General features: G+C 37.6%; 1 pseudogene; it reads left to right on the top strand.

The window, feature by feature from the left end:
• The first annotated feature begins 5229 nt into the window (after nucleotides 1–5229).
• LOC102837217 lies at nucleotides 5230–10450 on the top strand (annotated as a pseudogene).
• The last annotated feature ends 688 nt before the right edge of the window (nucleotides 10451–11138 follow it).

Genomic DNA, 11138 nt, shown 5'->3' with positions numbered 1-11138 from the left:
TCTTGTAGACCACATATTGAAGCATCCTGATTTCTTATCCATTCTGCTGTTCTTTGTCTCTTGACTGGTGCATTTAATCCATTGATGTTGAGTATAATTATCAACCGTATGAATTGATTGCAGCCTTTTGCTGTGTGGTTTTCTGTGGTGCTATTGTTTTCTTTGCTCCACATATTTTTCTGTGCTGAGTTCAATTTGTTTGTGTTTTATTTCTTGTCTATTTCTTCACTGCTGTTGTGTTAGTGTTTACAAAATCTTCATGGTTTTCCTTTTTCTTGATATGATATGGAAGCGTATTAATTTTCTTTGAACTGTCTCTGAAACTGATGTGGAATTTCAGAACATTAAATTATATAGCATATGGGGACAACTGAAATAACAAGATGAGTGTTGCCAATGGCATTCACTGATTGATCATTATGATGCTAATTTGATAAATCTACTTGGGTATTTATTAATGATTCAGTTTCCTGAATTCTCCTTCATATCTACTGAATCATATTCTCCAGGAAACTTTCAGAATCTGTGTTTTGAACCACAAGCCTCACAACCGAACCTTGTAATAAGAAAAGTTTAATAACATTGAAATAAAATGTGGGCCCTGTTGTTAGAGAATTACATGAAGTTGTGGCAAGACACTGTCCACCAGATCTCTATAAGATTGCTTCATACCAACCCAATCTCTGTTTTGCTCCCTGACCCATAAAAATATCTCCTCGATCTTGATTGTATAGTCCCTGTCATATAAAAATCTTGCTCTTCTGCAGACTGCAATTTCAAGTTCGGTCTTGAAACAGGTTGAGTTTCCTAAACAAATCTGTTGTTTATGATAGTGGGTGCAGCTCAGAGTAACAGTTGTCGCTCATACTTTGGACATTCTGTCAGGAGGAACCAGTCCCTAGAGTAGTCTGTCATGCTTGATAAAGTGGAGGATTGCAAAAAAGAGAAGGAGACCCAAGTTGAGCTCACACAGTGTCAGCAACGACGGCCTCACACTTAATACTGGTGCAGGTCCAGGTAGTGTTTTGTTCTGCTGTGCATAGGGTTGTTATGAGTTGGACCTGTTCAACAGCACCTAGCAATTGAAACAGCATCTCACTTTGGTCAGACACTGCCTTCCCACAGGTTGTTCTCCAGGAATATTGAGATGGTTAGAGAGCTAGCTCTCATGGAGTTGACACTGATTCATGGAAATCTTAAGTACAACAGAATAGAAATACTGTCCAATCCTGGACCATCCTCACAATCCCCAGCATTTTGAATCTATCTTTACGACAATTGGACCAATTCATTTCACCAAGAGTCTCCCTTGTCTCCTCTGGCTCTTTATCCACCATGACTTGATCTCTTCTCATGACATGTTCAGAGAGTTTTGATATGGCACTGTAGAACATCTATTACACTGTTAAACACACAGTTGGCTGCTCAAACCCACCAGCCGCTCCTAGGAAATCCTATACAGTGTTATTATGAGTCAAAACCAATTCAATGACAACTGATGTGTTCAAAGTAAGCAAATTGGACTATTTTTTTCTGTTGTAATCCATAATATTCTCATTAACTAATTTCTAGGAAAGGATTGTTAGAACTTTCTTCCTAGTATATCTTTGTTTGGAAGATCCACTGAAATATGTCCACCATTAGAGACACTGCTTGTATTTGAAATACTGGTTGTGTAACCACCAGCATCACAGCTACCCATATGCCATCATAGTAGGACAAATTGACAGGTAGCAGTAATATATCGTAACAATGAAAGAAAGAAAGCATAGTATAATATATATATTACTATAAGTTGGCCCAGGATCGGACATTGTTTCATTCTGCTGTGCATGGGGTCTCTATGAGTTGGTTCCAACTCGATGGCACCTGACAACAACAACAAGAAAATTCCTAATTTTTTATACTAATTATATTTGGGATAAACTTTGATATTGAATCTCAAAGTTCTTCCTACCAGCCCTGGTTCCTCTGTGTTGAGTAAGATTTACCTTACGTTTCTTGCAACCTGCTCAGTTCAACAATCATTATGCCTGAAGTCTTTTTTTTTTTTTCATTATTATCTCAAAACTTCTGAATACTGAACAAAACCTAAAAATACAATGTATTTTTAGGAATGGCACACAAAGTTCTAAAATAATAAGCTAAAAAGGAATAAAATAAAAGAACAAATAGACAAGATTCACTACAAAATTGAAGAATACATTTTAACAAAGATCTTCAGCGCAATCACTGGCAGATACTCAGAGAGACAGTTATAGGTAACATGATGAAGATTCTAAAGGTGAAGAAATTTGGAGAAAAGTGGAAGGAAATCTATGCTTCCTATCATTAGGATGTGCTTGACATCACTACAAAAGTAAACTAAGGCACATCTACATCCGTTAGAAGATAGTTCGAAAGACGATCTTAAGGAGGATGTACAGTTGTTTATGCTTTCTTAAGTTGTAGAGGATTTTTATCCCGAATGAGGGCCAGAATATGTTGAGGTCAACTTCTATGCTTCTTTCTAGTTAAAATTGAGTCAGAGTATTAAGTCATAGTGTTGCTTTTCTTAACTTCCTTTGCTTGGTGTCAGAGCTAGGATTTATCCTCTAAGAAACACCCAGTGTCATATAGAAGGGAGCCATTTTCAGATCCAAGAAAACATAGTGACTCTTCAGTGCAGGATATTTAGGAGCTCAGACCAGGAGGGAATTAACAGCTGATGGAAAAGCTGAGACCTGTATGACTCACACCCTCAACTATAAATAAAATAGTTTTCCTCCTCCATTTTTAAACCCATGGAGTGTTTCTCGGTCTGCTTATAAGACTGGCTCTTACTTCAAAATTCCCAGAATCAAGAAATGCCAGAGAGTCTGATGGCTATTTTTTTTTTTTTTTTTCTATTATTGAACAGATAAGTCAAAATAAATGTATGATGTGGCTTGTGGTTTAATGCGCTGTACTGCAAGGTTGGTTTGAACTTCAGGGTTGGCGGTTCAAGCTCACCAGCTTCTCCTCGGAGACCCTATACAGGATTGTTATGGGTGGGAACTGATCTGATGGCACTTAACAACAACAAATATTGCCAGAAACACAACTGATGTTTGTAGGTAAAACACATAAGTTATACCTACAACTAAGTTTATCTGCTTATCTTTTTCTAGGAACTATCAATTCACTCAATTCTTACAGCATTAATTATTACCACTTTTATGCATATAATTGTACAACTTTTGATAAGTCACTTAATCTCTGTATATGAACCAATCTCTGTTTTTAAAATGGAATTGTTATACAGCAGTGTTCTTTCCTATTATAGTCTGTTTGTGTCATTTGACCACTGAGATTCTTAATTGATAAAACATTGTAAAAGACTAATTCGTAAGCAAAATCTTACTTATCAGAAGGCACACATATTCTGTCATGAATAAGAAACACACACAAAAATGTCCTTAGTATTTGAATCTTATCAGTGCTGCAACCTACAATTTTGACCCTGGTAGCGTAGTGGGTACGAATCGGGCTGTGAACCTTAAGGTCAGCGGTTCGAAACTACCAGCTGCTCCGCGGGAGAAAGATGAGGCTTTCTACTCCCGTAAAGATTTACACCCTCGGAAACCCTGTACAGGGTGGCTATGGGTCGGAACCGACTCGACGGCACTTAACAACAACAACAAGGGGTTAACACTGATATCATAGTGGGTTACATGTTGGACTGCTAACTACAAGGTCAGCAATTTGTATCTACCAGTCGCTCTGTGTGAAAAAGATGAGAGTTTCTGTTCTCATAAATATTTACAGTCTCGGAAACCTAAATTGGGTCACTGTGAGTGGGAACTGACTCAACTGCATGGCGAAGCAGCAACAGGGATTAGCAATCTTAAATTAGCCTACATTTTATATATAACTGTTAATAGAACAATTAACAAACGTTATATTGCATTTGTGAATAGATTCATATTCCCTTCTTAATATTCAGTCGCCTATAGTGAGTAAGCTCAGGCGCTAAATTAATAGATTGTTAAATTCTCAGCCAAAGTCACACAGTAATTTTCTACCAAGCTTGAACACAGTCTTTATTCGTCTTGCTTACAGTTCTATTTATAAGCAGACCTGACATGTAAAAATAGCTCCAGCCATAAACCTTTGGTCTCAAAGAACTGCCATTCCCCATGAGTGCTTTTATAACTATAGCTTGCTTTGTAGTGAAGTTGTAATGACAGCTGCCATCAAAAGTCTTTCATGAAGCATTTGCTGACCTTTACATGCTGCATGTAACAAGTGTCCTTGTAACATCTTCAGGGTTTTGATTTGGCGTTCCATATTTCAACAAAGATTCCCCATATTTAACCCTAAATGTACTAAACATAATTTGATAATTTATGTCTTTTATACCCTTGATGAGTCTCTCGGGATCCCTGGTGATACAGAAGTTAAGCACTAAGCTGCTAACTGAAAGGTCAGTAGCTCATACCCATTAAGAAAAAGTGTGGCAGTCTGCTTCCATAAACATTAACAGACTTTATAACACTGCAGAGCATTTCTTCTCTGTTATATAGGTTTGACTCGTAATCCAATTGTGTTGCTAAAGAAATTCTTAGGTGAGCCAATAATTAAATTACTTGACTGCTATCCTAAAGATTGGAGGTATGAGCCCACCATAAACACATTATAACTCAATTTTACATAACCAGCTGTTGTTGCTCTTAAGTGTTGTCTAGTCAGTTTCGACTGATAGTGATTCTCTATAGGGTTTCTGAGGAGCAACTGGTAGGTTTAAACTGCCGACCTTGTAGTTTGCAGTCCAGTGCTGGTCCTATAGCACTACACCAGGAGTCCACATAACTAGTTTGTGACATTAAAGTCACAAAGATCTCAACAGAATGTCACATTTCATTGATCTCTTATGAATAACTTTCTGTGTACTATTTAATTGAACCCTTCTTAATTAATTCTTAATTTTAATTATATAACACTCCCACACTTTTATAGCATTTGATGGTTATCAAGATGTGCTCAGATCCCTTTTATGCATATCTCATTACAATATGATAATGGTAAAAGAGATAACATTCATGATTATTTCTGTCATGTTTCTTAAAGAGCTGGGAGGCTCCCGGTTCCTATACTGTTCTATGGGTGTTGCATTTCTTCTTGTGTTTCAAAAACCTATACTTCTCAATCATTCTTGAATGATTGATTACTAATGTTCATTGAGGGTGGAACAAATAGCAACATGTTACCATGGCTGTAGACTGGGTTCCACAAATGGTGATCTCTATAATTTTGAGTGGTGTATTGGGGGATCTATTCACCAGAATCTGAGAGTTCTATAAGAAAACATTGTTATTGTCATATGTCTTGAAGTAGGTTCTGACTCATAGAGGCCCCACATAGGGCTCCTGATGAGCAACTGGTGGGTTTGAACCATTGACCTTCTGGTTAACAGCCCAGTGCTTATCCTACAGTGCCACACCATTAAAAAATAATAATGTCAACTTCTGGTACCAGTTGTTGTTATGTGCTGTTGAGTCAGTTCTGACTCATAGGGTTTCCAAGACATTAAATCTTTGTGGGAGCCAAAAGCCTCATCTTTCAACAGCAGACCTTGTAACTCACAGTCCAGTGCTTATCATATGGAGCCATTGCATTCCCTCGATAACAGTACTATTGAAAAAAAAGTAACTCTTCATAGCAGTGCTCTCCATATTATAACCAATAGCATTAGAGATATTTCAGAGTGCATGTTTATATGCGAGCTTCTCTTAGTGGAAAAAAAAAAAAATCTCCTTAATATTTTAGAGAAAAAGTATTTGCAGGAATAATATCTTTTTGAAGAATCAGCAAACTAGACTGGTCCCTATGTGGTGAAGTTTAAAGCTATCCCAAATGTCTGACTTTTTAACTTAACAACTGTTGTTGGTAAGTGTTATACTACTCCATAATCCCTGCTATCAATCACTACCCTACCCTCATTAGTCTTCCCCACATCCAAGGATTCTGAAATCAGGTATGATGTCTCACAAAACTCATAGGCCATCAAGGAAATGGCTCACACATTTGTGGAGGCTGGCCACTCCCACATATGCAGTTCACCTTCTCCAGGATTCTCCTCACTCACACCTAATTGGTCTGTTGAGTCACAAAGCTGTCAAGAGTGGAAAACAGATCAGAATGCTGTTTCAAGTCCCAAACTGGAGCTTAGATAGAGGTGATCTTGGTTAGTCACTCAAAAGAGTACACAGTTCAGTCACATCACCATCATTTTATACCTAGCAGGATGGCAAAATTGTCCACACACCTTGTTAGATTTCCAAGGTTTTATAATCACAACTACCCCTGTTAATATTCACTCACAAATGAACCATATAGTACTTTCAGTATATTCTCCCACTTTCTTTTACACAGATCTATCAGAACAAAAGAAGTCATTAGTTGAGTATTGCAAAGACACGGCTGGACGAGACAATAAATAATTTACTGCACTGCAGTTAAACTCAGTTAAAGGAAAATTTAAAAAAAAAAAAAAAAAAGAAGAAGAAGAAGATTTATTGAAACCAAAACATCTTTCTAGTCGGAAATTATGGAAACCTCAATAAATGAAGCCAGGACACTAAGGGAGAGATCACAAATCACACAGTTATAGTGCCACAAGCAAAACTCCTGAATACAATGATCTGATTGTTTTACAGTGATTGAGGTCAGGTAAAGGTGAAATGAAGTGGAGTATTATTTTTAGCATGACTGAGCTGTAGGATAAGCACTCAACCCTCAACCGCAAGGTCAGTTTGAGCCCCAAGGGGGGAGGTTCAAACTCACCAGCTGCTCTTTGGGAACCCTATTGTTGTTGTTGTTATGTGCCATGGTGGCTAACTAGATTACACTTAGCAACAAAAGAATACATTGGTTCCTGTTGTTGTTGTTAAAGTAGTACTGAGTCAGTTCTGTTGCTGATCCTACAATCAGGAGTCCTAGGTTGGTTAGAAGATGTAATTACAAGGTCATGGCCAATTACAAAACAAACCTATGATAGATATTTTGGCAAACAAGTTGTTAAAAATTGCCTTGCCCAAAACATATGTTCTCTTAAATGGCCTTACAAGTTTTGATAAGCTGTTGGTTCAATGCTCTATGATGTGTAGTACCACATTCATAACCTAACCACAAAGGAAAGTTAATTCGGTAATGTTTGGGCTATTTACTAAATCAACAGGGGTAGAGTCTGTGTGAAAGGTTATCTGAGACTTTAGCACTGGTTTAGCTATTTAGGTCAACTACCTCTTTTTTGTTTTATGTAGGAGCTGTAGGTTAATGTGCCAGACTGCAAAGCTATTTGAACTGCCAGGTAGACGGTTCAAGCTCAGCAGCGGCTTCTCAGAAACCCTATACAGGATCGCTATGGGTCAGAACGGACTTGATGGCACATAACAACACAACATCCTGTGACAACTTATATCTGTGTTTACACGTACTCTGTGGTCTGATGATCGTGTAAATTAGTAATATTGCTTTTTGTTAGGTGCTATCGAGCCGGTACCGACTCATTTCTTAAACTGTGTGATCTCATAACTTATTGTTGGGGAATTTCTAGAAAGTATTTTTTCCTAATGATGTATATTTAATTTTGGGAAATGCTCTGCTTTTATATTTTATTTTCAAGTTTTTACCTTTAATTTTATAAGGTATAAATTAACATCTGAGGTTTAGAGAAGGCAGCTTCATTTTAATTCTTTATGAGGTATTATTATTATAATTTCTGAGAGAAGATTTGACCTGACCACATAAAAATGCATATACAACAAACAAAATAGTTATACATATGAAACAAACAAATCAGAAAAGCCTTAGACTCTTGTCTAAATTATGCCAGTTAGAAATCAAACTTACTACTAACTGTTATATTAGTTTGTTCTGACTTTTTAAATATATGACTGAAACAAATTCTGACACATGGAAGAAATTATATTACATTATTTGTAACCTAGAGCAAACTGTGAGTAGCTATTTGTTACAGATTTTTTTTTTTTTTTTTTTTAATTCTCTTCACCCCAGTAGCTCAGTAGAAGATTTCCAGCCCTATTTCAAACTTAATCACTTCAATGTTCTCCCAGGCCTCAAGTGAACAAATATGAAAGATTGGAAAAGTGAAGCTTCTCAATACAATGGGGGCTCATTAACAATGTTTTAACAAGCCTGAGTTTATGCAAGCCATTGTCAAACATGCAGTTCTAATTTGAATCTGCACTTCTCAGCATCATAATGAGGACTCTGCTTAATGCTGGTGTTGGTGCATATACACGGGCACTCTGCATTTAATTCAATCAAGAAATACACCTTTACATTTAGATTTTGGATTAGAATTCTGACTGCATAGAAGGATTCCATTTGAAGTTGTGTACTTCAAAGAACATTTCAGAACACCAGTGAAATATTGACTACTGACCTTTACTTTGTTGTTATTACATAGCTTCAGGTAGATTCTGACTTATAGAGACCCTGTATAGGATTTCCGAGGAGCAGTGTGTGGGTTTGAACCACTGACCTTGCAGTCCAGTGCTTATCCAACAGCGCCACACCAGTACTCCAGTACTCATGTAATAAAATTTTCTTACCTGGTGTGGTGCTGTGGGTCAATGTGCCAGACTTCAAAGCTGTTTAAACTGCAATGTTGGTGGTTCAAGCTCACCAGCTGCTTCTTGGAAACTCTATACAGGGTCGCTTTGGATTGGAATCGACTTGATGGCACTTAACAACAACAATCCCATTGGGAATTGCTGGAATAATTGAATACTTAATAGAATTTAATTTAGGGACTAGTTCTCCTGTTTTTAAATTCTTATTTTTACTATATTACTTCTCTATATATTCTGCTCTTTTCCATTTGCTTTATGAATGTGTGCAAATATATTTTAAGTAAACAAATACATATAAATTATTGAAGGACTTCTGGTGTGGTGCTGTAGGATCAGCACTAGACTGTGAACCTCAAGCTTGGTAGTTTAAACCTACCAGCTGTTCTTCAGAAACTCTATACAGGGTCACTATGAGTCGGAACCAACTCGACATAACTTTACAACAGCAGACTCTTTATACATGACATGTATTCCATAATTTATATATTCTTGAAATAAGTATTAGATGTTGCAACATTCGCAACATTCTCTTCATCTCTTCTTTCAGCTTAAGGTGCTGTTTCTCCTGTTTAATTTTATTATTATTATTATTTATTGGGCTATTTTCTCAAAATTGGGCTCTGAGGTAGTACATGAGCAATATCTCTCTAAGTTCTCATATTATTCTCTCTCATATTTAACTCGAGTTGGAAGAGAGGAGGCTGGTCTCAAAAAGGAGGGAAAACTCACCCCCTGTCCCCACCAGCACCACTCCAGCCTTCTCACTGTCTCCTCCTGTGTGTGTGTGTGTGTGTGTGTGTGTGTGTGTGTGTTGGGGGGAGGGTCATAATCCAAAGGAACCAGAGCAGTTGCAAACACTGTTTACTGGTGGTCTGAGCTTTGAAACTACAGATGGTAGTTAACAAGAACATTTTGAGAAGTGGGGTGCACTCACAGATTATGTGATGATGAGCGATACCAGACAAAAAGTTCCAGAGACTTTGGTTTTGTGATTTACTCTTGTGTCAAAGAAGGTGGAGGCAGCCATGTGAGCCCAACCATACAAGGTTAAAGACTGTAGTGGAACCAAAGTGAGCTGTTTCTCTAGAGGATTCTGTAAAGCCTGGTGTACCTCTAACAGTGATGAAAGTTTTTGTTGGTGGCGTTAAAGATGACACTGAAGAATATAACTTGAAAGACTACTTTGAAAAGTGAGGCAAGACTGAAATCATAGAAATTATAGAAGACAGGCAGAGTGGAAAACAAAGAGGATTTGCTTTGTAACTGTTGATGATTACTATGCAGTTCATAAAATTGTTGTTCAGAAATAGCTCACTATTAATGGGCATAATTGTTAAGTAAAAAAGACCTTTTCTAAGCAAGAGATGCAGTCTGCTGGATCACAGAGAGGTCTTGTTGGTGAGTCTGGAAATCTTATGGGTTATGGAGGAAACTTTGGTGGTGGTAGAGGAAACTTTGGTAGTGGTGGAAACTTTGGTGAAAGAGGAGGCTATGGTGGTAGAGGTGGTGGCGGATATAATGTATTTGCAGGTGATGGTGGCTACAATGGAGGTGGTCCTGATTATAATTGTAGAAGGGGCAAGGGCGGACCAGGATATGGAAACCAAGGTGTTGGAGTATATAATGGTTACAATGAAGGAGGAAATTTTGATGATAGCAATTATGGTTGTTGTGGGAACTATAATGATTGTGGTAATTATAGTGGAAAACAACAATCAAATGATGGACTGATGAAAGGGGGCAGTTTAGGTGGAAGAAGTACTGGATGTCCTTGTGGTGGTGATGATGGATCTGGTGGTAAAAGTGGTGGACATGAGAGCAGAAGGTGGTAAAAATTCAGCAGAAAGGGGCTACAGTGTTTAACAGGAGAGAGAGCAAGGAGTTGTCAGGAAAGTTGCAAGTTACTTTGAGACAGTGGTCCCAAATGATTCGAGGAACTGTAAAAATCTGTCACAGGAGCAATGATGATCCAGTCAGAAAAGTTACTGCAGCTTAAACAAGAAACTTTTCTTGTTCAGGACTGTCATAGCCGCAATTTGCAAAAAGTGCAGCTGTTCATTGTGCAGTGTAGTACCAATTAAAGTACATTCCTGAGGTCTTTTATTTGTTGTAGCTTTGTCATTTTCTTCTTCTTTTCATTACTTCAGGTATGTTGTTGTTAAGTGCCTTTTAGTCAGTTCCAAAATATAGCAACACTGTATAGGGTTTCTGAGGAGTGGCTGGGAAGATTGACCCACTGACCTCATGGTTCAAACGGATTTTGCAATCCAGGTGGCTATGGGTCGGAACCGACTCGACGGCACTTAACAACAACAACAATATATACATACACACACACACACACACACACACCCATATATCAGGGCAATATACATCAGTTATCATGCCCTGTAAATTGTGGTAATAATACCAGGAATAAAAAACTTAAGGCATTTTAAACTTTTCAATATTTTTGTAGTTCAGTTTCCTACATTTTAGTACAGAAAATTTGACAAAATACAGTTTTGAAGGTGTTACCTT

Source organism: Chrysochloris asiatica, unplaced genomic scaffold (assembly GCF_000296735.1).
Source record: "Chrysochloris asiatica unplaced genomic scaffold, ChrAsi1.0 scaffold00063, whole genome shotgun sequence".
NCBI classification, from domain to species: Eukaryota; Metazoa; Chordata; class Mammalia; order Afrosoricida; family Chrysochloridae; genus Chrysochloris; species Chrysochloris asiatica.
Note: the sequence above shows the minus strand (reverse complement) of the source record. Positions and strands in the feature narration are given on the sequence as shown.